General features: G+C 48.4%; 2 pseudogenes; both read left to right on the top strand.

Moving 5' to 3' along the window:
* Positions 1–981: 981 nt before the first annotated feature.
* LOC140716968 (NADH-ubiquinone oxidoreductase chain 2-like) lies at positions 982–2,621 on the top strand (annotated as a pseudogene).
* An 11,821-nt stretch (positions 2,622–14,442) lies between these two features.
* On the top strand, positions 14,443–14,570 carry LOC140716990 (U2 spliceosomal RNA; annotated as a pseudogene).
* The last annotated feature ends 9,917 nt before the right edge of the window (positions 14,571–24,487 follow it).

The following is a 24,487-nucleotide window of genomic DNA, read 5'->3' as shown; positions in this document are numbered from 1 at the left end:
ATTCTCCTCTACATTGTTAACCCATTAGCCTTCATCATCCCCATCCTCCTAGCTACAGCCTTCCTTACCCTAGTTGAACGAAAAATTCTAGGCTACATACAATTCCGTAAAGGACCCAACGTAGTAGGCCCATACGGTCTTTTACAACCTATTGCCGACGGACTTAAATTATTTACTAAAGAGCCAGTACGACCATCCTTTTCCTCCCAATTTCTCTTCCTAATTACCCCTACTATTGCCTTAACCCTAGCACTATTATTATGAATACCCTTACCCCTTCCACATTCAATCTTCAACTTAAATCTAGGCCTACTTTTTATTCTAGCCATTTCAAGCTTAACGGTTTATACCATCCTAGGCTCAGGATGGGCCTCAAACTCCAAATACGCCCTCATGGGGGCCCTCCGTGCAGTTGCACACCATCTCCTACGAAGTCACACTTGCCCTAATCCTCCTAGCCTTAATTATCTTCACAGGAGGTTTTACACTCCACACATTTAACTTAAGTCAAGAAACCATCTGATTAATTATCCCCGCATGACCCTTAGCCATAATATGATATATCTCAACACTCGCAGAAACTAACCGAGCTCCATTTGACCTCACAGAAGGCGAGTCCGAACTAGTATCAGGATTTAACATTGAATATGCAGGAGGCTTATTTGCCCTCTTCTTCTTGGCTGAATATTCCAATATCCTATTAATAAACACCCTCTCTGTTATCTTATTCCTAGGAACATCTTACAACCCTCACCTTCCACAACTCACTACCCTCAACCTCATGCTTAAAGCAACTATATTAACCTTATTATTCCTATGAATCCGAGCCTCTTACCCACGATTTCGATATGACCAACTCATACATCTCGTCTGAAAAAACTTTCTACCAATAACACTAGCCATAATCCTATGACATATCACCCTACCCATTGCCACAGCCAGCCTCCCACCAATGAGCTCCTAAAAGGGAAAAGTGCCTGAATTAAAGGGCCACTTTGATAGAGTGGACAATGAATGTTAAAGCCATTCCTCTTCCTTGCGTTAGAAAAACAGGAATCGAACCTGTACCCAAGAGATCAAAACTCTTAGTACTTCCAATTATACTATTTCCTAAGTAAAGTCAGCTAATCTTAAGCTCTTGGGCCCATACCCCAAACATGTTGGTTAAAATCCTTCCTCTACTAATGAATCCATTAGTTCTCTCCATCACAATCCTCAGCTTAGGGTTGGGTACCATAATAACATTTATTGCCTCACACTGATTATTAATTTGAGTAGGATTAGAAATTAATACAATAGCCATTATCCCACTTATAATTTATCAACACCATCCACGAGCAACAGAGGCTACCACAAAATACTTTCTCACACAAGCCACTGCCTCTGCTCTCCTCTTATTTGCTGGAACCATAAATGCTTGACTCACAGGTCAATGAAATATTACAGAAATTATTAACCCAGCCTCCGCCACACTCCTCTCCATTGCTTTAGCACTAAAAATCGGACTAGCCCCCCTACACTTCTGATTACCAGAAGTCCTCCAAGGACTCAACTTATTAACAGGACTTATCCTCTCCACATGACAAAAACTCGCACCATTTGCAATTATACTACAACTTTACCCTCTCCTCAACCCAACTTTACTTATAACCATGGGAATTTTATCAATCATTATTGGTGGTTGAGGAGGTCTTAACCAAACACAACTACGAAAAATCCTAGCATATTCATCAATTGCCCACATTGGCTGAATAGTTATTATTCTACATTACTCACCAAACCTCACCTTACTCAACCTAATTATCTATATTATCATAACCTCATCCTTATTTCTTCTATTTAACATAAATAATACCACAAAAATCAATTCAATTGCTATTTCATCAACTAAATCACCCCTACTAACCATCATAACAATACTAACCCTCCTCTCTCTAGGAGGGCTCCCTCCCCTTACAGGATTCATGCCTAAATGACTTATTCTCCAAGAAATAACTAAACAGAATCTCTTTATCCCAGCCACAGTCATAGCCCTAGCAGCACTTCTCAGTCTCTTCTTTTATTTACGCCTATGCTACTCAATCACTCTCACTCTATCCCCTAACCCCACCACATCATCAACATCATGACGAACAAAAACCTTTCAACCAAACCTACCCTTAACCTCAACAACATCCCTCTCCCTTCTCCTCCTTCCACTCACCCCCATAATCCTCTCATTAACCACATAAGAAATTTAGGTTTAAAAAAACCAAAAGCCTTCAAAGCTTCAAACAAGAGTGAAAACCTCTTAATTTCTGTAAGACTTGCAAGATTTTATCTCACATCTCCTGAATGCAACTCAGATACTTTTATTAAGCTAAAGTCTTACTAGATAAATAGGCCTCGATCCTATAAAATCTTAGTTAACAGCTAAGCGTTCAATCCAGCGAACTTTTATCTAGGCTTCTCCCGCCATTAAACGGCAGTGAGGCGGGAGAAGCCCCGGGAGAAGCCTATTCTCCTTCTTGGGATTTGCAATCCCATGTATTTTTATACTACAGAGCTGATGTTTGATAAGAAGAGGACTTGAACCTCTCTTTACGGAGCTACAATCCGCCGCTTAAACCTCAGCCATCTTACCTGTGGCAATAATTAATCGTTGATTGTTCTCTACTAATCACAAAGATATTGGCACCCTTTATTTAATCTTTGGTGCATGGGCGGGGATAGTGGGTACTGGTCTTAGTCTGTTAATCCGGACAGAGTTAAGCCAACCAGGCGCATTATTGGGTGATGACCAAATCTATAATGTAATTGTTACCGCCCACGCCTTCGTAATAATTTTCTTCATGGTGATACCAATTATAATCGGAGGGTTCGGTAATTGACTAGTTCCCTTAATAATTGGTGCCCCAGACATGGCCTTTCCACGGCTAAATAATATGAGTTTTTGACTCCTTCCCCCATCTTTCCTTCTACTCCTAGCCTCAGCGGGGGTAGAGGCCGGGGCAGGTACAGGGTGAACCGTTTATCCCCCATTAGCCGGTAATCTTGCACATGCCGGGGCTTCCGTAGATCTTGCTATCTTTTCTCTCCATTTAGCCGGTATTTCCTCTATCCTGGCATCCATTAACTTTATCACAACAATTATTAACATAAAACCCCCTGCAATCTCCCAATATCAAACACCTCTTTGTTTGATCTATTCTCATTACAACTGTCCTCCTTTTACTATCACTCCCAGTTCTAGCAGCGGGCATTACTATGCTTCTCACAGATCGAAATCTCAACACAACTTTCTTCGACCCAGCAGAAAGTAATGTATATAATGTGCACAGAATGCCATATTATATACATAGGGGAGACGGGCAACAGCTTGAGAACCAGACTCACGGGACACCTCAGTAACATCAGAAGGGGAAACCAAAACAGACCAGTTAGCAGGCACTTCCAGGAGCATGGGACGTACTCCTTAAAAATATTAGGCCTGGAAACTAACATAAACTGGTCAAACGCCCAAAGAAAAAGAGCAGAGAGGAGATGGATTGAAACACTGCAGACTTATTCTCCGTACGGCCTAAATGAGGCCTAAAAAGCTAGGCTGCCCTGAAACTAACATCTTCACAGCCCATAAACACGGATGCTCTTCTCGCCAGGGGACTAAACCCACTCCACACAACCAGTTATATACCCTTAGAAATAGCATTACCCTCAGAATTACATGCCTTTCATTGTCTGGTCCATGGGAAATACACAAGCCAAGTCTGATCAGCTTTGGTGGGGCCACTTCGGGGAGGGTGTATTATGATTAAAGGCCCGAAACACCTGATGATCTGAGGGTGCATTACTGACGATGTGTCCCAGTGCACACCCGGTTCGTTGAACCAAGTGGTGTCGGACTACGATAATGAAAGTTATGGGCCAGATTAACCTGGCTGCACCATACTAGCCCATCTGCTATAGCATCTCAGACATCACCACTCAAAACTCTGCAGCCTAACATCTCCCAGCCAAACAAATACATCCACCAGCCCAAAACTCAAACCTAATCCTAAAGTCCAGAAGGGACACACACCCCCACAAACCCTAGGCACTCCCCGATTAACCCTGGCTTCAGCCCCACAAACCCTAGGCACTCCCCGATTAACCCTTGCTAAACCCCCACAAACCGGATATCCTATGTCAAGAGGGGCAAGATTCAACAAAGGCAAGTGTTGGACATGGTTAATGAAGGTGTGGGCCAGTTCAAAGTGGCAGGGTCGCGTGAAACTGAATCTCAAGTGACGAGATCAAAAAGCACAAGACAGTTGATTCGCCCACTGCCCGCATAATCTCAACCTAACCCTAACCCTAAACCTCGGGGAGATTATATAGTGTTTAAAGGCCCGAAACACCTGACGATCCGAGGATGCATTACTGACGATGTGTCCCAGTGCACACCCGGTTCGTTGAACCAAGTGGTGTCGGACTACGATAATGAAAGGTATGGGCCAGATTAACCTGGCTTCACCATACTAGACTATCCGCCATAGCAGTTCATACATCACCACTCAAAACTCTGCAGCCCAGCCTCTCCCAGCCAAGCATATAGATCCACCAGCCCTACACTCAAACCTAATCCTAAAATCCAGAAGGGGTACACACCCCCACAAACTCTAGGCACTCCCCGATTAACTCTGGCTTCAGCCCCACAAACCCAAAGCACACCCTGATTAACCTTTGCTAAACCCCCACAAACCCGATGTCCTATGTCAAGAGGGGCAAGATTCAACAAAGGCAAGTGTTGGACCTGGTTAATGAAGGCGTGGGCCAGTTCAAAGTGGCAGGGTCGCGTGAAACTGAATCTCAAGTGACGAGATCAAAAAGCACAAGAGGGCTGATTCGCCCACTGCCCGCATAATCTCAACCTAACCTTACAGTGACACGCTCTTCATTCTCCCGGTCCTTGAAGTGCCAATAAGAAAGTCCAGATACACACAAGGCGAGAGAGAACCAGTAAATTAAACCCAAGATGGGACGACAGACAAGTCAGTGCTAAACTCAGGTGCAGTTCTGCTGAATGCCCAGTAAACACTGTCAATTTAACCCATGCAATCCCAGGCATACAGAAACACTGTCAATTTAACCCATACAATCCCAGGAATACAGATGCCAGGCAAACAGAGAGAGGAGAAATGGGCTAAAAATTCTATATCTGAATGCACGAAGTGTCAGAAATAAGGCAGATGAGCTTGAAGCCCAGGTGCGAATGGGTAACTATGATGTTGTTGGGATAACGGAGACATGGCTGCAGGGAGATCAGACCTGGGAAATGAATGTACAAGGTTGTACGTGCTATCGTAGGGACAGAAATGTGGGCAGAGGGGGTGGGGTGGCCCTGTTGGTGAGGAATGAGATTCAGTCCTTTGCAAGGGGGGACATAGGGTCAGGAGAAGTAGAGTCTGTGTGGATAGAACTGAGGAACAGTAAGGGCAAAAGGACCCAAATGGGTGTTGTCTACAGGCCACCAAACAGTAGCATGGATATTGGGTGCAAGTTGAATAGGGAGTTAACATTTGCATGTGGCAAAGGTAATGTCGCAGTAGTTATGGGGGATTTCAACATGCAGGTGAACTGGGAGAATCAGGTTGGTGCTGGACCACAGGATAGGGAGTTTGTAGAGTGCCTACGGGATGCATTCTTGGAACAGCTTGTACGAGAGCCGACCAGGGACAAGACTATTCTGGATTTAGTGTTATGTAATGAACAGGATTTGATAAGCGATCTCGCAGTAAAGGAGCCATTAGGAGGTAGTGATCACAATATGATAAGCTTTTATCTGCAATTTGAGAAGGATAAGGGCAGCTCGGAGGTGTCAGTGTTGCAGTTGAACAGGGGTAACTATGGAGCCATGAGGGAGGAGCTGGCCAAAGTTGACTGGACGGATAGCCTAGCAGAAAAGACAGTGGAACAGCAATGGCAGGTATTCTTGGGAATAATGCACAAGGTGCAAAATCAGTTCATCCCCCAGAGAAGGAAGGATTCAAATTGGCCACAGTGGTTGACAAAGGAAGTCAGAGATTGCATAGCATTTAAAAAAAAGGAAATATGACAGAGCTAAGGTGAGTGGGAGGACAGATGATTGGGAAGTGCTTAAGGAACAACAGAACTTAACTAAAAAGACAATACGGGGAGAAAAAATGAGGTACGAACGCAAGCTAGCCAGGAATATAAAGGAAGATAGCAAAAGCTTTTTTAGGTATGTGAAGAGAAAGAAGATAGTTAAGAACAACATTGGGCCCTTGAAGAATGAATTGGGTGAAATTGTTATGGGAAACAGAGAAATGGCAGAAGAATTTAATGAGTACTTTAGATCTGTTTTCACTAAGGAAGACACAAGCAATCTCCCAGATGTATGGATGGGCCAAGGACATAGGGTAACAGAGGAAATGAAACAGATTGACATTCAGAAGGAAACGGTGATGAGAAGACTGATGGGACTGAAGGCTGACAAATCCCCAGTTCCAGATGGTCTGCACCCTAGGGTACTAAAGGAGGTGGCCCTGGAAATTGCGGATGCATTGGTAATCATTTTCCAATGTTCCTTAGATTCAGGATCAGTCCCTGAGGATTGGAGAATGGCTAATGTTATCCCACTTTTTAAGAAAAGTGGGAGGGAGAAAACAGAGAACTATCGACCTGTCAGCCTGACATCGGTGGTGGGAAAGATGCTAGAGTCCATTATTAAGGATGAAATAGTGGCATATCTAGATAGCAGTGATAGGATTGGGCCGAGCCAGCATGGATTTACCAAGGGTAAATCATGCTTGACTAATCTGTTGGAGTTTTTCGAGGATGTAACCAAGAATTTAGACGGGGGAGATCCAATGGATGTAGTGTACCTCGATTTTCAGAAGGTCCCACATAGAAGATTGGTGGGTAAAATCAAAGTTCAGGGCATCGGGGGGAAGGCATTGACATGGATAGAAAACTGGTTGGCAGATAGAAAGCAAAGGGTAGCGGTGAATGGGTGTTTCTCGGAATGGCAGGTGGTGACTAGTGGGGTGCCACTGGGCTCGGTATTGGGACCACAGCTGTTTACGATTTACATCAACAATTTAGATGAAGGCATAGAAAATAACATCAGCAAATTTGCTGATGATACTAAGCTGGGTGGCAGTGTGACATGTGATGAGGATGTTAGGAGAATTCAGGGTGACTTGGATAGGCTGGGTGAGTGGGCAGATACTTGGCAGATGGCGTTTAATGTGAATAAGTGTGAGGTTATCCACTTTGGGAGTAAGAACAGGAAGGCAGATTATTATCTGAACGGTGTAGAGTTGGGTAAGGGAGAAATACAAAGAGATCTCGGAGTCCTTGTTCATCAGTCACTGAAGGTGAATGAGCAAGTGCAGCAGGCAGTGAAGAAGGCTAATGGAATGTTGGCCTTTATTACAAAGGGAATTGAGTACAAGAGTAAGGAAATCCTCTTGCATTTGTACAGAGCCCTGGTGAGACCACACCTGGAGTATTGTGTACAGTTTTGGTCTCCAGGGTTAAGGAAGGACATCCTGGCTGTAGAGGAAGTGCAGCGTAGATTCACGAGGTTAATTCCTGGGATGTCTGGACTGTCTTACGCAGAGAGGTTAGAGAGACTGGGCTTGTAAACGCTGGAATTAAGGAGATTGAGAGGGGATCTGATTGAAACATATAAGATTATTAAGGGATTGGACAAGATAGAGGCAGGAAATATGTTCCAGATGCTGGGAGAGTCCAGTACCAGAGGGCATGGTTTGAGAATAAGGGGTAGGTCATTTAGGACAGAGTTAAGGAAAAACAACTCCTCCCAGAGAGTTGTGCGGGTCTGGAATGCACTGCCTCGGAAGGCAGTGGAGGCCAATTCTCTGGATGCTTTCAAGAAGGAGCTAGATAGATATCTTATGGATAGGGGAATCAAGGGATATGGGGACAAGGCAGGAACTGGGTATTGATAGTAATTGATCAGCCATGATCTCAAAATGGCGGTGCAGGCTCGAAGGGCCGAATGGTCTACTTCTGCACCTATTGTCTATTGTTTTAAAAATATCATTACCCTCAGAATTACATGCCTCTCATTATCTTGGTCCCTGGGAAAAACACAAGCAGTGTCTGAGCCGGACACTGTTGGGCCACTTCGGGGAGATTATATAGTGTTTAAAGGCCCCAAACACCTGACGATCCGAGGATACATTACTGATGATGTGTCCCAGTGCACACCCGGTTCGTTGAACCAAGTGGTGTCGGACCATGATAATGAAAGGTATGGGCCAGATTAACCTGGCTTCACCATACTAGCCCATCCGCCATAGCAGTTCATACATCACCACTCAAAACTCTGCAGCCTATCATCTCCCAGCCAAACAAATACATCCACCATCCCAAAACTCAAACCTAATCCTAAAGTCCAGAAGGGGTACACACCCCCACAAACCCTAGGCACTCCCCGATTAACCCTGGCTTCAGCCCCACAAACCCTAGGCACTCCCCGATTAACCCTTGCTAAACCCCCACAAACCCAATGTCCTATGCCAGGAGGGGCAAAATTCAACAAAGGCAAGTGTTGGACCTAATTAATGAAGGCGTGGGCCAGTTCAAAGTGGCAGGGTCACGTGAAACTGAATCTCAAGTGACGAGATCAAAAAGCACAAGAGGGCTGATTCGCCCACTGCCCGCATAATCTCAACCTAACCCTAACCCTCCGCATTAACACCAATGTTTTCCAAACTAAGCCCATTTGCTGAACTTCCACACAATTTGTTAATTTTAAGCAAGTCATTAATTTTATCTTCAGGATCTTTCATTCTATTTGTTTTCAGTTTAACAGTGGCAGATGATCCCTCTTGGTCAAAACAACATTTCAAGTTCTGCCTCTCCAAATCACATACTTGAACAACATCAGCAAGTTGTTTATCTTTGAATTTCCAAACAAACTGTAATTGATTCACAGGCACCCTGTTAACAAGCCATTGTTCAGTTAACGGTCCCTTCCCTTTTGTCAATCCTTCTAAAACCAATTCAGACTTTAAATTTTCTTTATTCAATTTAGGAACAACAGCTTTCCCTTCTCCTTCAATAATATTCACATCACCAGCTTTCATTTCATCGCTAACTTTTAACACACCTTAGAAGGTGTGAATTCAGTGTGAAGAACTGAAAATTTTCACTTTCCACTGGTAACAAGGTTAACCCTTTCTTCACTGAACCAAGTCTAACTGACCCAAAAGAACTGCATTCCTTTTCAACTAAATCAGATACCTCAGACTTTTCCTGAGTTTCAATACTAGGTTCAGTACCCTGTGCATCCACACCCTTCACACCCTGAACACACTCAAACGGGACATCTACCTCTCTTAGGCTTTCAATACCCGTCCCCTTTTCAAATTCTAAATTCCCCTGATCCTCCCAGTTACTCTCTGGGCAACTCCCATCCGGAGTAAACTCAACCTTGCGGGTTAAGACAACCTCGTCTGCCAACCCAGCAGACTCCTTCAAGGTAATGGCATCCTTTTCATCTAGGTCAGCCCTTACATCATTATCGGGAACACATTTAAACAGCTCTGTCAAGCCAGACAGATCATCCATGTCCAACCCTGGACCTTCTAACTGCCTTATCTGTTTCTCATCTTTACTCTGTGCCTTTATAAATTCCCTCTTGGCTAAGGGTGGATTTACCTCCTCTCCTTTACTCCCTTTCACCCCACTATCCTCCATTTTACCACCCTCTAACCCCTCTTGGTACAGGGTCTGTAAAAACGTCTCAGCCAAATCAACACTGGACTCATTTAAACTGTCTTCTTTCTCAGCCGCCTTTCTAGACACACTGTGACTGATTGCGCATGCGGGATAGATCTTAGAATCTAGGGGCGGGTCCTCAGCACTCACAGGCTTACTTGTCAGCTTCACTGCTGACCCCACCTCACCACCTGCTAAATCATTACCAAGAAGGACGTCCACGCCGTCTCTCGGTAATTCTGACCGCACCCCTACTTCGACTGGTCCAGCTACCAGGTCACATTTTAAAATGATCCTGTGCAAAGGTACAGCTTCTGTCCCTTTTCCTATGCCTCTTAATACCACCTCTCCAGTTTCAGGACCGAAATCTAGCACCTTACTTAGGATCAATGACTGGTCAGCCCCAGTATCTCTCCAGATTCTCACTGGAACTGGGGTTTCTCCTTTCACAGACACCGTCCCTTCCGAAATAAATTTCTCACGCCCCTCTTGTGCTCTATCTACCTTTGCCTTCCCCATCGATCTGCTGACCCACTCAATGCAACCTGTCGGGACTGCCGTTTTCCCTTTTCCTGTCTCCTTCTTCAGAGCAAAACACTTAGATGCTATATGACCAGCTTTCCCACAATGATAACAGGTAAAGCTAGGAACCTTCCTGCCAGCCTGCTTTTCCTCCTCCTCCTCCTCCTCCTCCTCCCTTTTCCACTAGCTCCCGGCTTATTCTCTGCCTTAGCCGGTGGGCTTTCTCTACCGTCCCTACGGTCTTTCTGGTAACTCTTATTTGAGGAAAACTTTGACTTGTGGGTTAAGGCATACCCGTCTGCTAACTTGGCAGTCGCAGACAGAGTCTCTGTCTCCTTCTCATCCAAGTACGTCTTCATGCTCTCAGGGATACAACTTTTAAATTGCTCCATCAGTATTAACTGCACCAGTTTATCATAATCTCCAACAACCCCTTTTGAGGCGCACCAACGCTCATAACACATCTCTATCTCACGGGCAAACTCTAAATACGTGTGGTTCCAGGGCTTCTTCAAATTCCGGAACTTCTGCCGGTATGCCTCTGGCACCAAATTGTAACTCTTCAATACAGCCCTTTTTACTTTCTCATAATCCTTAGACTCATCCATGGACAATGCCGAATACACTTGCTGAGTCTTCCCCCTAAGTACGCTCTGTAACAGAACAGTCCATTTTCTCTCAGGCCAGTTCTGATTCACAGCCACTTTCTCAAAATGGAGGAAGAACTTATCGACATCCATCTCCTCGAATGGAGGTACCAACTGGATCACCCGACTAATCTTGAACCCCTCATTTGGGTCTGCCGCCCAGTCTCTTCCCTGCTGTACCTTTAACCTCTCTATTTCCAGCACATGCTGCCTCTCTTTCTCCCTTTCCTTCATCTGCCTTTCAGCTTCTTCCTTCTCTCTTTCAGCCGCCTCTTTCCTCCTTTCAGCATCCCTTTCATCTTTCCTTTCTTCCTCCTCTCTTTCCAGCTGCCTCATCTGAAGTTCATGCTTCCTCTGTTTCTCTTTCTCAGCCAACTTTAATTTTTCTATCTCTAACTGAACCTCACCCTCGGCTGGTTTCCTCTCAGGGAACAGGTCCAATACATCTGGTGTGAACACACCCTTGGATACATAATGCATAACTATTTCTCTCTGTATATCCACCTTTCTCATCAACGATTTTACCTCTGGGAGATCTAATCGTTTCGCAACATTCACCAATTCAGCCTTCCTGGCAACCTCTAATGCCCCCCGCAGTCGGGTCTTTTAAAAATTTGACAATGTCCATCTCTGCTGGTTTCCCATCTGGTTAATCTCACAACCAGATCAGATAAGGGACTTTTATCCCGATTCACTGGCCCCCTAATTTGGTAATCAAATCTCGAGACGAGGCCCCAATTTGTTATGTACCCCGTAACTGGGTGTCTAACCAGCAGAGAAAGCAGAATCCGTTGGAGTCTGGTGGTACCAAACTAAAGGTGTTTATTAATAAAAAATAAGCAAAACCATATCAATAATGCAAATATACATATAAAACCAGTTAGCAGTAATAAACCTAAAAGTGTAGGAATAATAATAATAATCAATAATAAACAAGCTCTATCGATGTCTAGGAGTAAATAAATTGTCATAGAAAAGTATAAAGTTCAGTTCAGTTCATGAGTGCTGATGTAGTTATAGTTGTTGTATTGTAATCGTTGGGGAGAGAGAGAGAGAGAGAGAGAGAGCGAGCAAGATGTAACAGTTACAGTCAGGCAAACCTTCCTTTGCTTTCTTAATCCGTCGTATCATTGTGGCCATTCAGCTATGACCCCTCCGTCCTTCTGCTAGACCATTCTTCTGTGGTGGACTCGTCACTCTGGCATGAGTGGACACACACACACGTCCCCACCGGCCCTGCTTTTACACTGATAGCCTTAACGACCGACCTCCTGGTTCGGTCTTTGAAGCCCCCACCTTTCTTGTGGGTTCCAACACTCAGTCAGTGTCCACTGGCATGTCTGGAGGGTGTCTCTCCAGACCTGTCTTTTATCCCTACTCACGGGGACTCAGCTATCCATCACTCCTGAATAACTGTGTCCATCAAATAAGGCCACTCCTTCAGTCCACTGAGGAATGTTTATGAGCAAACTATTGTCCTTGCAGTGAAACAGTAAATAATTCAAAAAGGAGTCACAATACGGTTAATCAGCAATTTCCCCCTCTCTCTTATCTGTCGCCGATGTTCTTACTTATTTTTCCGTCTCTCTTTCTCATGGTCAGCATAGCAACAGTAATAGTTCGTGTTTCTCAGGAGGGGAATAGTTAACTCTGTACCCCATTGTCCATCAGGTCTATTCATCACTCATAACACCAGTAAACACTGTCAATTTAACCCATGCAATCCCAGGCATACAGATGCCAGGTAATGGTGTTTTAAAATATCACTACCCTCAAAATTACATGCCTCTCATTATCCTGCTCCATGGGAAAAACACAAGCAGTGTCTGAGCAGGACACTGCTGGGCCACCTCGGGGAGGATGTCTAATAATGAAAGGCCCGAAACACCTGATGATCCGAGGTTACATTACTGATAATGTGTCCCAGTGCACACCCGGTTCGTTGAACCAAGTGGTGTCGGACCACGATAATGAAAGAGGGCTGATTCGTTCACTGCCCGCATACTCTCAACCTAACCCTAACCCTAATTCGCATCCTAACCCTAACCCTAAACCCCCTCCCCCGCAATGCCATTTGCCACCCTACCTCAGCTCCCTTCGCCGGGAATCCTCAACCCCCATTACCTAGGCCGGTCCCTCCCCACAACACCCCACAATTAGCTGCTGCACAACCCCCAGATCACAGCACCCAGTCCCTACAAAAAACCCCAAATCCAAATCCAAAGCACTGTCCATAAACAATAACTCCACCATTTTAACTTAAACTCCGGAATGGAGATTAACGAGGAGGAAGATCCCAATAAAGGCAAGTCGGGGACCGAGATGATGACAACGTGGGCCAAAAACAAAGTGGCAGGGTGAAGTGAACGGCATCTCCTGTACGAGATCCACAAACACTAGAGGGTTATTTTGCCCACTGCCTGCATACTCGCACCCTAACCCTAATGCGATTAACCCTGACTTCAGCCCCACAAACCCTAAGCACACCCCAATTAACCCTTGCTAAACCCCCACAAACCCTATGTCAGGAGGGGTGTCGTGGTTTCTTGAAATAACCAGGAGACTCTGAAGATTCTTCAAGAAATTTAAGCCTTTATTTGCAAACAAAAGCTGAGACAATTAATGAAAGTGTCACTAATTGCCTGCCGAGCCTAGTTCACAGTATTCTTTATAGTAATTTTTTATCTTAGTTTCATTAGCATATACTTGTTCTAGTGCCTTGACTGGTTCTCATACCATCACACCACTCCATAGCCCATACTTGCTCTAGTCTACTCCCTGGAACACATGTCCCCCTTCCCGGCCTTGACTGGTCCCCATACCATCACACTACTCCACGATCCCATCTACCACTGTTATCTCTACATGCTTACTTTCACTGTTAGCTACATTCTTAAGGCACTGATGTGTTCAATAGTACAGAGACAATGCAGAGATTACATTCTGGCCAATAAATTGGATACATAGCAACTAGCAAATGCAAGGCTGGTCTCATAGTTCTGGCCACACAGCAAACATTGCAACTTTATTCTCCAAGAGGGGCAAGTTTCAACAAAGGCAAGTGCTGGACCTGGTTAATGAAGGCGTGGGCCAGTTCAAAGAGGCAGGGTCGCGTGAAACTGAATCTCAAGTGACGAAATCAAAAAGCACAAGAGGGCTGATTCGCCCACTGCCCGCATAATCTCAACCTAACCCTAATGCGTGGGTTGGGGTTAGCCACATTGTGTCCTGCCACAATGACCTGTCCTTTGTGCATAGCATTCCCACATCATGGTGTCCTGCCGCGATGTCCATATAACCATATAACAATTACAGCACGGAAACAGGCCATCTTGGCCCTTCTAGTCCATGCCAAACGCTTACTCTCACTGTCAGTTCCGCTGTGGACAAAAGTCCGACCTGCTGATGTCCTGCTGCAAGGTCTGATCCCATGTAGATGACACTCGCACCTTGAGGTGTTTGCCGCAAAGATAGTTCGGCTATGGACAAGACTCCTACCTGATGGTGTCCTGCCGTAATGACAGGTTAGATGTGGACAATACTCCCACCTGGCCTTTTGGCTAAGGTCAAGTGTAGTAACTGTTCTTATCAGATCAGAAGGCGGAGAAGGTTTTACGCTGACGCAGGGGTGGATTCTAATGCTGATTGGCTCCCAATCTAACACCCCTTTCCAGCGACGACAACGACAGCGGTGAACAGGATGGCTGAAGACAACAGCGCATCGGCCCGAGGCCTGGGCATCAAGAATACTGTCCAGCTGACAGTGCGACGCCAGAGCGAGGGCAATGGATTTACAAGAGTGACCTTCATCCAGAAGGTCTTGATGGACTGCTGTGGATTTACCATTGACGACATCTACTGCGTCCAGGACTTTGCTGGGTTCTTCGACGTCACCTTCCAATGACCCGCAGGGTGGCAGAAGTTGCTCCAGCTGTTCCAGGAGAAGGGGAGAGAGGCGCCACTGTCGAAGCAACGGAAGACACCAGCAGAGGAGAGGACGCAGCCACCCCAAAGGGGCCCCACCCCCTCGCAGACCCTCCAGGACCCGCCACAGGAAAAGGAGGAGGAGTCCATGGAGGAGGGGAGAGCCGAGGGGGAGGAAGGCTGGAGTGTTGTGGGCAAACGAAAGAAGGTCCAAAAAGCTCCGGCCAAATGACAGAAGGTGGAAAGAAAGGAGGGCGTGAAGAGAAGGGCAGGGGACCAAGCAGACCCCAGCAACTTGGCCGCTCTAGACGAGGAAGGAGTTGGGGGAGGCCAGCAGCTGTCCCAGAAGACGAAGCGGCGGACAAAGCCGGTGGAGAGGAGGAGAGAAAGTGAGGAAAGCCTGCCGGCCACCCCCCAAGCACGAGCACGGGAGGCGGAGACCACCAAAGACCCCCAGCTCCGGGAACCCGGGACCGGAGCCACGTCTGGCGCCTCGCAGCCTGAAGGGACAGTGGGCCTGGGAGACACCAAGTCCCCAGGCACAGAACAGGAACTGCCACACCCAGGGGAGAATAACCTGCAGTTCCTGAGCCCACAGAAGGTGAAGGACTTCGCAGAGGCCGTGGGCACAAAGGCTCAGGACTGCGAAGGCAAGGACAGTGTGCTGTTAAAATAAAGAACTTTAATGGCGGACATTTCACTGGCAACAGTTAATGTGCACAGTCTGAAGAGTACCGGGCAATGCGTCAGCACGCTCCAGTACTTGGACTCGGTGAAGGCCGACGTGACCTTCCTCCAGGAGTGCGGACTGCCACATCTCCGTAACTACCGGAGGTGGTCGTGTTGGTGACCCGGGGTTTGTCGGTGTGGTCGGGGGGCAACGACTGTCACGCTTCCGGCCTGGGGATTCTGCTACAGGGAGGCAGCTTCTCAATCACCCGAGCCAAAGAGGTGGTTGCGGGGCGCCTCCTGGTAGCAGACGTCAAATACCGAGGCACTCCACTCTGGCTGATCAACGTGTACGCCACCCCTGTGCGGAGCGAGCAGCTGGCCGTCCTCGAGCAGCTCCCATCGCTGCCGGTGACGTCCCGGCCGGTCGTTCTGGCCGGAGACTTCAACTGCACCATTGATGCGGCTAGACGATCCGGCAGCGCCGACGGCAGGCTGGACAGTCCCTCCAGACTCCTGATGGATACGGTGAAGACAGCCAAGCTGTGCGATGCCTTTGGCACCCCCACAGGTGGAGCGCAGCCACAAGCCACCTGGACACGATCGGACAGCTCAACCCGTTCCCGGATCGACTTCCTCTTCCTCTCAGAGCCCCTCACGGTCAGAACCACCAACGACCACTGCCTTCTGCGAGCCACCTGTCACCTATGGGAGGACCGGAAGGCAGGGAGGGGGACGTGGAAGCTGAACGTCAAGCTGCTGACCCCAGAGAACTTCGAGGAACCAGAGAAGGAGTACACAGGTTGGAGAACCTTGAAAGCCTTCTTTGATTCCCCGGTTCACTGGTGGGAAGCCACCAAGGAGAACATCAAGAGGTTCTTCATACGGAAGGGCATCCAGAAAGCAAGGCAGGGGCAGAGGGAACTGCGTAGACTCCAGACAGAGTTGCAGCAACTCCTCCTTCTGCAGTCGAGGGGGGTGGATGTCAGGGAGGAACTGCAGAGGGGGGTGGATGTCAGGGAGGAACTGCAGAGGGGGGTGGATGTCAGGGAGGAACTGCAGAGGGGGGTGGATGTCAGGGAGGAACTGCGGGAGGTGAAGGGCCAGCAGGCTCAGCACTTTGCCGCCGAGTCCTCCAAGATCATCTTCCGATCGAGGGTCCAAACCGTGGAGCAGGACGAGACGTGCTCACGATTCTTCTTCCAAAAGGTGCACAGGGGGAGCTCTGTGATCCACAACCTTAAGGAAGAGGACAGCTCAGTCGCGTCCTCGCAGACAGACATACTGAGGATCTGCAGGTCCTTCTATGCCGGTCTGTACGGAGAAAAGGCCACAGACTCCACAGCCTCCCGCAGCTTCCTGTCGTCTATCACGCAGGTCTTAGACGACGGCAAGCGGGAGAGTCTGGAGCAGCCACACTGACCCTGGATGAGCTGACCGGTTCCGTCCGTTCCTTTGAGTCGGGTAAGACTCCCGGAAGCGACGGCTTACCGGTCGAGTTGTATTCGGCTCTGTGGAACCGGATGGGCCCTGACCTGCTGGAAGTGTACAACGCTATGCTCTGGCAGGCAGCATGTCAGAATCCATGAGGAAGGGCATCATCACCTTCATCTACAAGCAGAAGGGGGAAGAGGGAAGACATTAGAAATTGGAGACCCATCTCACTCCTGAATGTGGACTACAAGATCCTGTCCAAGGCTATCGCCAACAGGGTCAAGTCTGCACTGGAGCAGGTGATCCACCCGGACCAAACCTGTGCTGTACCGGGCAGGAAGATCTCAGACAGCCTCGCGCTGCTGAGGGACACCATCGCCTACGTGCAGGACAGGGGGGGTGGACACCTGGCTGGTCAGCTTGGACCAGGAGAAAGCCTTCGACAGGATATCGCACACGTACATGGCGGATGTACTCTCCAAAATGGGATTTGGGGAGGGAATCCGCAATTGGATCAAACTGCTCTACACGGACATCTGTAGCGCAGTCCAGGTCAACGTGTGGGAAACAGACAGCTTCCCCATCAGGTCTGGAGTCAGGCAGGGCTGCCCTCTCTCCCCTGTCTTGTTCGTGTGCTGCATAGAACCCTTTGCCGAGGCCATCAGGAGGGATGAGGGCATAAGAGGGGTGACGCTGCCAGGCAGTGGAGGGACCCAAGTCAAAACCTCCCTGTACATGGATGACGTCACCGTCTTCTGCTCTGATCCGAGGTCAGTTCGCAGGCTGATCAGCATCTGCAAATAGTTCGAGCAGGCATCGGGGGCCAGGGTCAACCGCACGAAGAGCGAAGCCATGCTATTCGGCAACTGGCCCGAGCAATCCAGCGTCCCCTTCACCATCAGGGCTGATCACGTGAAGGTGTTGGGGATCTGGTTTGGAGGGGCCAAGGCACACAACAAGAACTGGCAGGAGCAGACTGCCAAGGTCAAACAGAAACTGGGACTGTGGGGAGGGCGTTTCTTATCGATAGCGGGCAAGAACCTGGTCATCAGGTGTGAGGTGCTCTCAGGGCTGCTGTACTTGGCGCAGGTGTGGCCCGTCCCCCGCTCCTTCAGCTCGGAAATCACCCGAGCCGTCTTCAGATTCGTCTGGGAATCCAAGATGGAGCGGGTCAGACGGACCACCATGCACAAATCCCTGGACAACGGGGGAAAAAGGTCCCCAATGTCGCCCTCACCCTGATGGCCAGCTTCGTGTGTGGCTGCATCAGGTTGTGTGTGGATCCCAGGTACGTGGGCACCAAGTACCACTATGTGCCCAGGTTCTACCTGTCACCCTGGCTACGAAGGATGGGTCTGGCCCCTTTCCCGCGCAACACCCCTGTCAGCTGGTCGTTGCCGCCATACCTGTCCTTTGTAGAGAAGTTCTTTCAGGTCAACGCCTTTGACCATAGGGCCATCAGGCAGTGGTCAGCACGTAAGGTCCTGCAGGTACTGCAGGAGAAGGACGAGATGGACACAGTGGGGTGGTTCCCTGAGCAGACCATCCAGTTCATCTGGCAAAATGCCTCATCGCCAGACCTCACCAACAGGCACCAAGACCTCACCTGGCTGGTGGTGAGAGGGGCCCTCCCAGTCCGATCCCTCCTGTATGCCCGGAACGTCGTCTCCACGCCCCTCTGCCCACGGGAGGACTGCAGAGAGGAGGAGTCGGTGACCCACCTCTTTGCACACTGTGGGTTTGCGGAGAAGGTGTGGAGGAGGATGGAAGGGGCAGTGTCGAGGTTCATCCCCAGCAGCTGCGTAACAGAGGACTCTCTGATCTGCGGGCTGTTCCCGGGGACACACACCGAGACCAACATCCGGTGCTGCTGGCAGATCATCAACTTGGTGAAAGACGCTCTTTGGTCGGCCCGAAACTTGATGGTCTACCAGCACATGGAGATGTCCGTGGAGGAATGCTACCGACTGGCACATTCTCGGCTGCAGGAGTACGTGCTGAGGGACGCACTCAAACTCGGTGCAGCCACCGCAAGGGCCCGGTGGGGAAGGACCACAGTCTAGGGTTCTTCTCCTGTGGGAGTTGAGGTGTGAGGGGTTGGGGGTATACCCCCTGAATGTAAATATGAAAGAATAAAGTGCCACGTGGGTGGCAAAACATCAGAACTTTGAAAATGTAAAGACAGTAATGGTACCAACTGTAAAGAATTGAAAGTCTTTGAATGGTTATTGTATATAATTTTATTTTGGAATAAAGTATATTTTGTTTAATAAAAAAAAACACTCCCACCTGGTGTTATCCTGCCACAATGACAGGTCTGCCATGGGCAACCTTCCAACTGGTGGTGTCCTGCTGTAACGACAACCTGTCTATGGAGAACACTCCCACTGGTGGTGCCCTGCCTTAATGATAGGCCCAGTGTGGACAACACTCACACATGCTGGTGTCCTGCCGCAAGGACTGATCCCCTGTTGACAACACACCTACCTTGTGGTGTTCTGCCGCAGTGACAATTCAGCTGTGGAAAATACTCCCACTCGGTGGTGTCTTGCCTCAATGACAGGCCTGCTGTGGATAACATTCCCATCTGGTGTTGTCCTCCCAGGATATCAGTTCCAGTGTGGACAACACTGCCACTTGCTGGTGTCCTGCCACAAGGACTGATCCCTTGTAGACAGCATTCCCATCTTGTGGTGTCCTGCTGCAATGACAGATCAGATATGGACAATACTCCCACCTGGTGGTGTCCTGCCATAACGACAGGTTAGATGTGGACAACACTCCCACCTGGTGGTGTCCTGCCATAATGACAGGTTAGATGTGGACAACGCTCCCACCTGGTGGTGTCCTGCCATAATGACAGGTTAGATGTGGACAACGCTCCCACCTGGTGGTGTCCTGCTATAACGACAGGTTAGATGTGGACAACACTGCCACTTGCTGGTGTCCTGCCACAAGGACTGATCCCTTGTAGACAGCATTCCCATCTTGTGGTGTCCTGCTGCAATGACAGATCAGATATGGACAATACTCCCACCTGGTGGTGTCCTGCCATAACGACAGGTTAGATGTGGACAACACTCCCACCTGGTGGTGTCCTGCCATAATGACAGGTTAGATGTGGACAACGCTCCCACCTGGTGGTGTCCTGCCATAATGACAGGTTAGATGTGGACAACGCTCCCACCTGGTGGTGTCCTGCTATAACGACAGGTTAGATGTGGACAACGCTCCCACCTGGTGGTGTCCTGCCATAACGACAGGTTAGATGTGGACAACGCTCCCACCTGGTGGTGTCCTGCTATAACAACGGATCCCCTGTGGACAACACTTGCAACGGTGGTGTCTTGCCTTAATGACAGGTCCAGTGTGGACATGACTCTCACCTGGTGGGGTCCGTAGCAATGACAGTTCCGCTGTCAACAACAGTCCGACCTGGTGGTGTTCTCCTGTAATGACATGCCCTCTGTGGATAACACTCCCACCCTGTAGTGTCCTGCCACAATGACAGGTCAGCTATGGACAACATTAAACATGGTGGTGCCCTGTCGCAATGACAGTTCGGTTGTGAACAACACTTCCACCTGGTGGTGCATGGTCACAATACCAATTCGGCTTTCTACAACACTCCGAGCTGGTGGTGTTCTGCCACAATTACTGGTCCACTGTGGATAACCTTCCCACCAGGTGGTGTCCTGCCACAATGACAGGTCCGCTGTGGAATACATTCCCACCTGGTGGGTCCTGCTGCGATATCAGTTCTGGTGTGGACAACACTCCCACATGCTGGTGTCCTGCTGCAATGACAGATCAGATATGGACAATACCCCCACCTGGTGGTGCCCTGCCATAACGACAGGACCACCGTGGACAACATTTCAACTGGTGGTATCCTGCCGTAATGACAACCCGTCTATGGAGAACACTCCCACCTGGTGGTGTTCTGCTGTAACAGCAGATCCCCTGTGGACAACACTTGCAACGGTGGTGCCTTGCCTTAACGACAGGTCCAGTGTGGACATGACTCTCACCTGGTGGTGTTCTGCCACAATGACCGGTCCGCTGTGGATAACATTTCCACTAGGTGGTGTCCTGCCACAAGGACTGATCCCATGTAAACAACACTCCCACCTGGTGGTGTCCTGCTGTAATGACAGTTTGGCCGTGGATAATACTCCCACTTGATGGTGTCCTGCCGGAACGACAGATCAGATGTGCACAACACTCCCAGCTGGTAGTGTCCTGGCAAAACGACCCTAACCATGACTCTAACCCTAACGTGGAGAGGTAAGATTCATCAAAGGCAAGTGTTGGACCTGGTTAATGAAGGCGTGGGCCAGATCAAAGTGGCAGGGTCGCGTGAAACTGAATCTCAAGTGACGAGATCAAAAAGCACAAGAGGGCTGATTCGCCCACTGCCCGCATAATCTCAACCTAACCCTAAACTTTAGCCACAGTTTGACAGAGGCAGAACAAGTAACCTTGGGCCAACTAAACGAGGTTATTAGAACTAAGAATTATATCCCTGCAATCCCGGCGAGGCAGTTTAAGGTAGACACAGACCAGATCCATTGGACAGAGAGCACAGCCCAGACAATAGTCAAGAGGTGGATGCAGTCTTTAAACTAGAGTGGAGACAAAGCCAAGAGAGGCAGGGTCCACGACTGGGAGAGACCATCGTGAACCTCTCCCGTACGTTCACCCCTACAGAAACACAGCAAAAGGTTCTGAACAGGGGCCTGACTTTTGTACCGACTGCAAAACTCCATAAGGAGCAGATTGAGAGGGACATGAATAAGTTCTATAGGAGACTGGTACTCGTCGACTATTTCGGTGAGTCAGAACGTAGAAAGACCCCTTTCACCCCTCCCTCAGACTGGATGCCCAAGATAAGGTACAGGTCCGAAGCTATTCTAGAATTTAAGAGCACACTGGGTGAGATAATAGAGAGGGAGAGGGAAGTACAGGATAAGCCCAATCTAACTAGGAAGGAGAGAGCAGCCCTGACAGAACTGAGGGAAAACATGGACATTGTCATCAAACCAGCGGATAAAGGGAGCAGCATAGTTATCATGGACAAACAGCAATACCTATTTGAAGCACACAGACAATAAAACAATACGGAGCACTACACGAAACCAAAGGAACCCATATACTGGGAAACACACACAGAAATTGGGAACATTTTGCAAAAACTGGAAAGGACTGGGTACCTCAAAGGGAAGCAAGTAGAGTACCTGACTGGGATGCAGCCACGGGCGAGAAAGTTTTATATCCTCCCCAAAATACACAAGAACCCAGACTCATGGACTGTTCCGGGGGAAATTCCACCCGGCAGGCCCATCGTGTCAGACTGCAGCAGTGAGTCATACGGGATAGCGGAGTTCATTGATGCCTGCCTTAATCCACTCTCACAGAAACAGCCCAGCTACATCAAGGACACGTATCACTTTGTCCAGATAGTCAATTCCATGTCAGTGCCCCCTGAGGCCATACTCTTCACCATGGACATTGAAAGCCTGTACACCAATATCGAAACGGACAGGGGTATAGAGGCAGTGAGGGACATCCTACGGAAGAACCCTCAGCTATGGAGACCGGACGAGGCCTTGCTAGAACTCCTTCACCTCAGCCTGACTAAAAATGACTTTGAATTCGATGGTAAATTCTACCTACAAGTCAAGGGCACAGCAATGGGAAAGAAGTTTGCTCCAGCCTATGCCAATATATACATGGCTGGGTGGGAGGAAACAGTCTATCCAAAGTGCCCCAAAAAACCCATGTGTCTCTATAGATACCTGGATGACATCTGGGGAGTGTGGACACACTCAGAGGGGGAATTAGAGGAATTTATTCAAATCCTAAACACTCATCATCCATCCATTAAGGTTAAAGCCACAACAAATAGGGAGAAGATTGACTTCCTGGACACTGCAGTATTTAAACTAGCACCAGAAAACGGCAACCAAAAACTAGCTACCAAGGTATTCTTTAAAACCACAGACACACACACCCTCCTACACACAGAGAGCCACCATCCCAAACACACCTTCAGAGGCATTGTCAAGGGACAGCTGACCCGGTTTCACCGCATTTGCACTAGGCCGGAGGACTTCCACCAGGCCGCAACCATCCTCTTCTCTGCACTTAGACACAGGGGCTACAGCAGAAGGAGACTTAGGCACATTAAATCTGACTTTCTGAAAAGTATCACAAATCCCCGAGCACAGAACAACACAACAGGGAAACTACCCTTGATAACAGGATATAGTGGGATGGCAGTGAATATCCACAGGACGGTCAAAACACACTTTGAAGAACTAAAAGCTTCAAGCGGGGATACTGGGACAATACACTATTGTCTCAGCCTTCAAAAGGGGTAGAAATCTGAAAGACATACTAGTCAGAAACAAAGTACGAGCACCGCCAAACTGTGAGGTGGGAAACTGCAGGGCATGCATATACCTGAGAATTTCAAAAAGGATACACAACAGAGCCACAGGAAAATGGGCTAAGATAGAGCAGAGGATAACTTGTGAACAAACGAATGTAGTATATGCAATCCTGTGCACAGAATGCCATATTATATACATCGGGGAGACGGGCAACAGCTTGAGAACCAGACTCACGGGACACCTCAGTAACATCAGAAGAGGAAACCAAAACAGACCAGTTAGCAGGCACTTCCAGGAGCATGGTTCGTACTCCTTAAAAATATTAGGCCTGGAAACTAACATAAACTGGTCAAACGCCCAAAGAAAAAGAGCAGAGAGGAGATGGATTGAAACACTACAGACTTATTCATAGTACGGCCTAAACAAGGCCTAAAAAGCTAGGCCAGCTGAATAGGATATACCCACTAGGGAGCCAACACAAAAAAATTTTTTTTTTTAAATTGAGAAAATCAGAGTAGGGAGGAAGAGGAGGATCCCCTTCAGTCACCCACCCAGAAACGAAATTAAGACAGGGGGCCATTAAATAGGAAAGGGACTTCTTACTTTGGAAATAGAGCCTAACAGCTAGGCCCCAAAACAGAACCTAATTCCCCAAATAGTACCACGCAAACAGAATAGAGAGGGATAAAGTTAAAAATTATAACTCTACGAGGGATAAACACTAGGAAGAATAGACTTGTAACGACCAGTTTGATCCAGACACAGCACTTGCACCAACCTCCCGGCTTCCCCCCAGGGGGTAGGATACATTCCTAACACATGGCCCTGCCCTGAACCTAAAATCTTCACACCCCATAAACACAGGTGCTCTTCTCGCCAGGGGGCCAAACTCACCCCACACCACCAGCTATACCTTCCGCCACTCAGTGGACTCCCCCCCCCCCCCCCCACAACCCTAATCCTAAGGTTCAAAGGTCCACATACCCCAACTAAACCGGACGGTACCCCAGTGAACCCTGGCCACATCCCCAGAAGGGGGCCTACTTAACGCTGGACCCCATGCTCCTTTTCTTCCAAATTCCCCCCTCATGGGGTAGCCTGCATGCACATTCCTCGGCCATATCCCTAAACATAACAACTACAACCATCCTACGCACCCTCATA

Source organism: Hemitrygon akajei, chromosome 26, assembly GCF_048418815.1.
Source record: "Hemitrygon akajei chromosome 26, sHemAka1.3, whole genome shotgun sequence".
In the NCBI taxonomy this organism is placed as follows: domain Eukaryota; kingdom Metazoa; phylum Chordata; class Chondrichthyes; order Myliobatiformes; family Dasyatidae; genus Hemitrygon; species Hemitrygon akajei.
The sequence above is the reverse complement of the archived record's forward strand: the minus strand, read 5'-3'. Positions and strand labels throughout refer to the sequence as shown.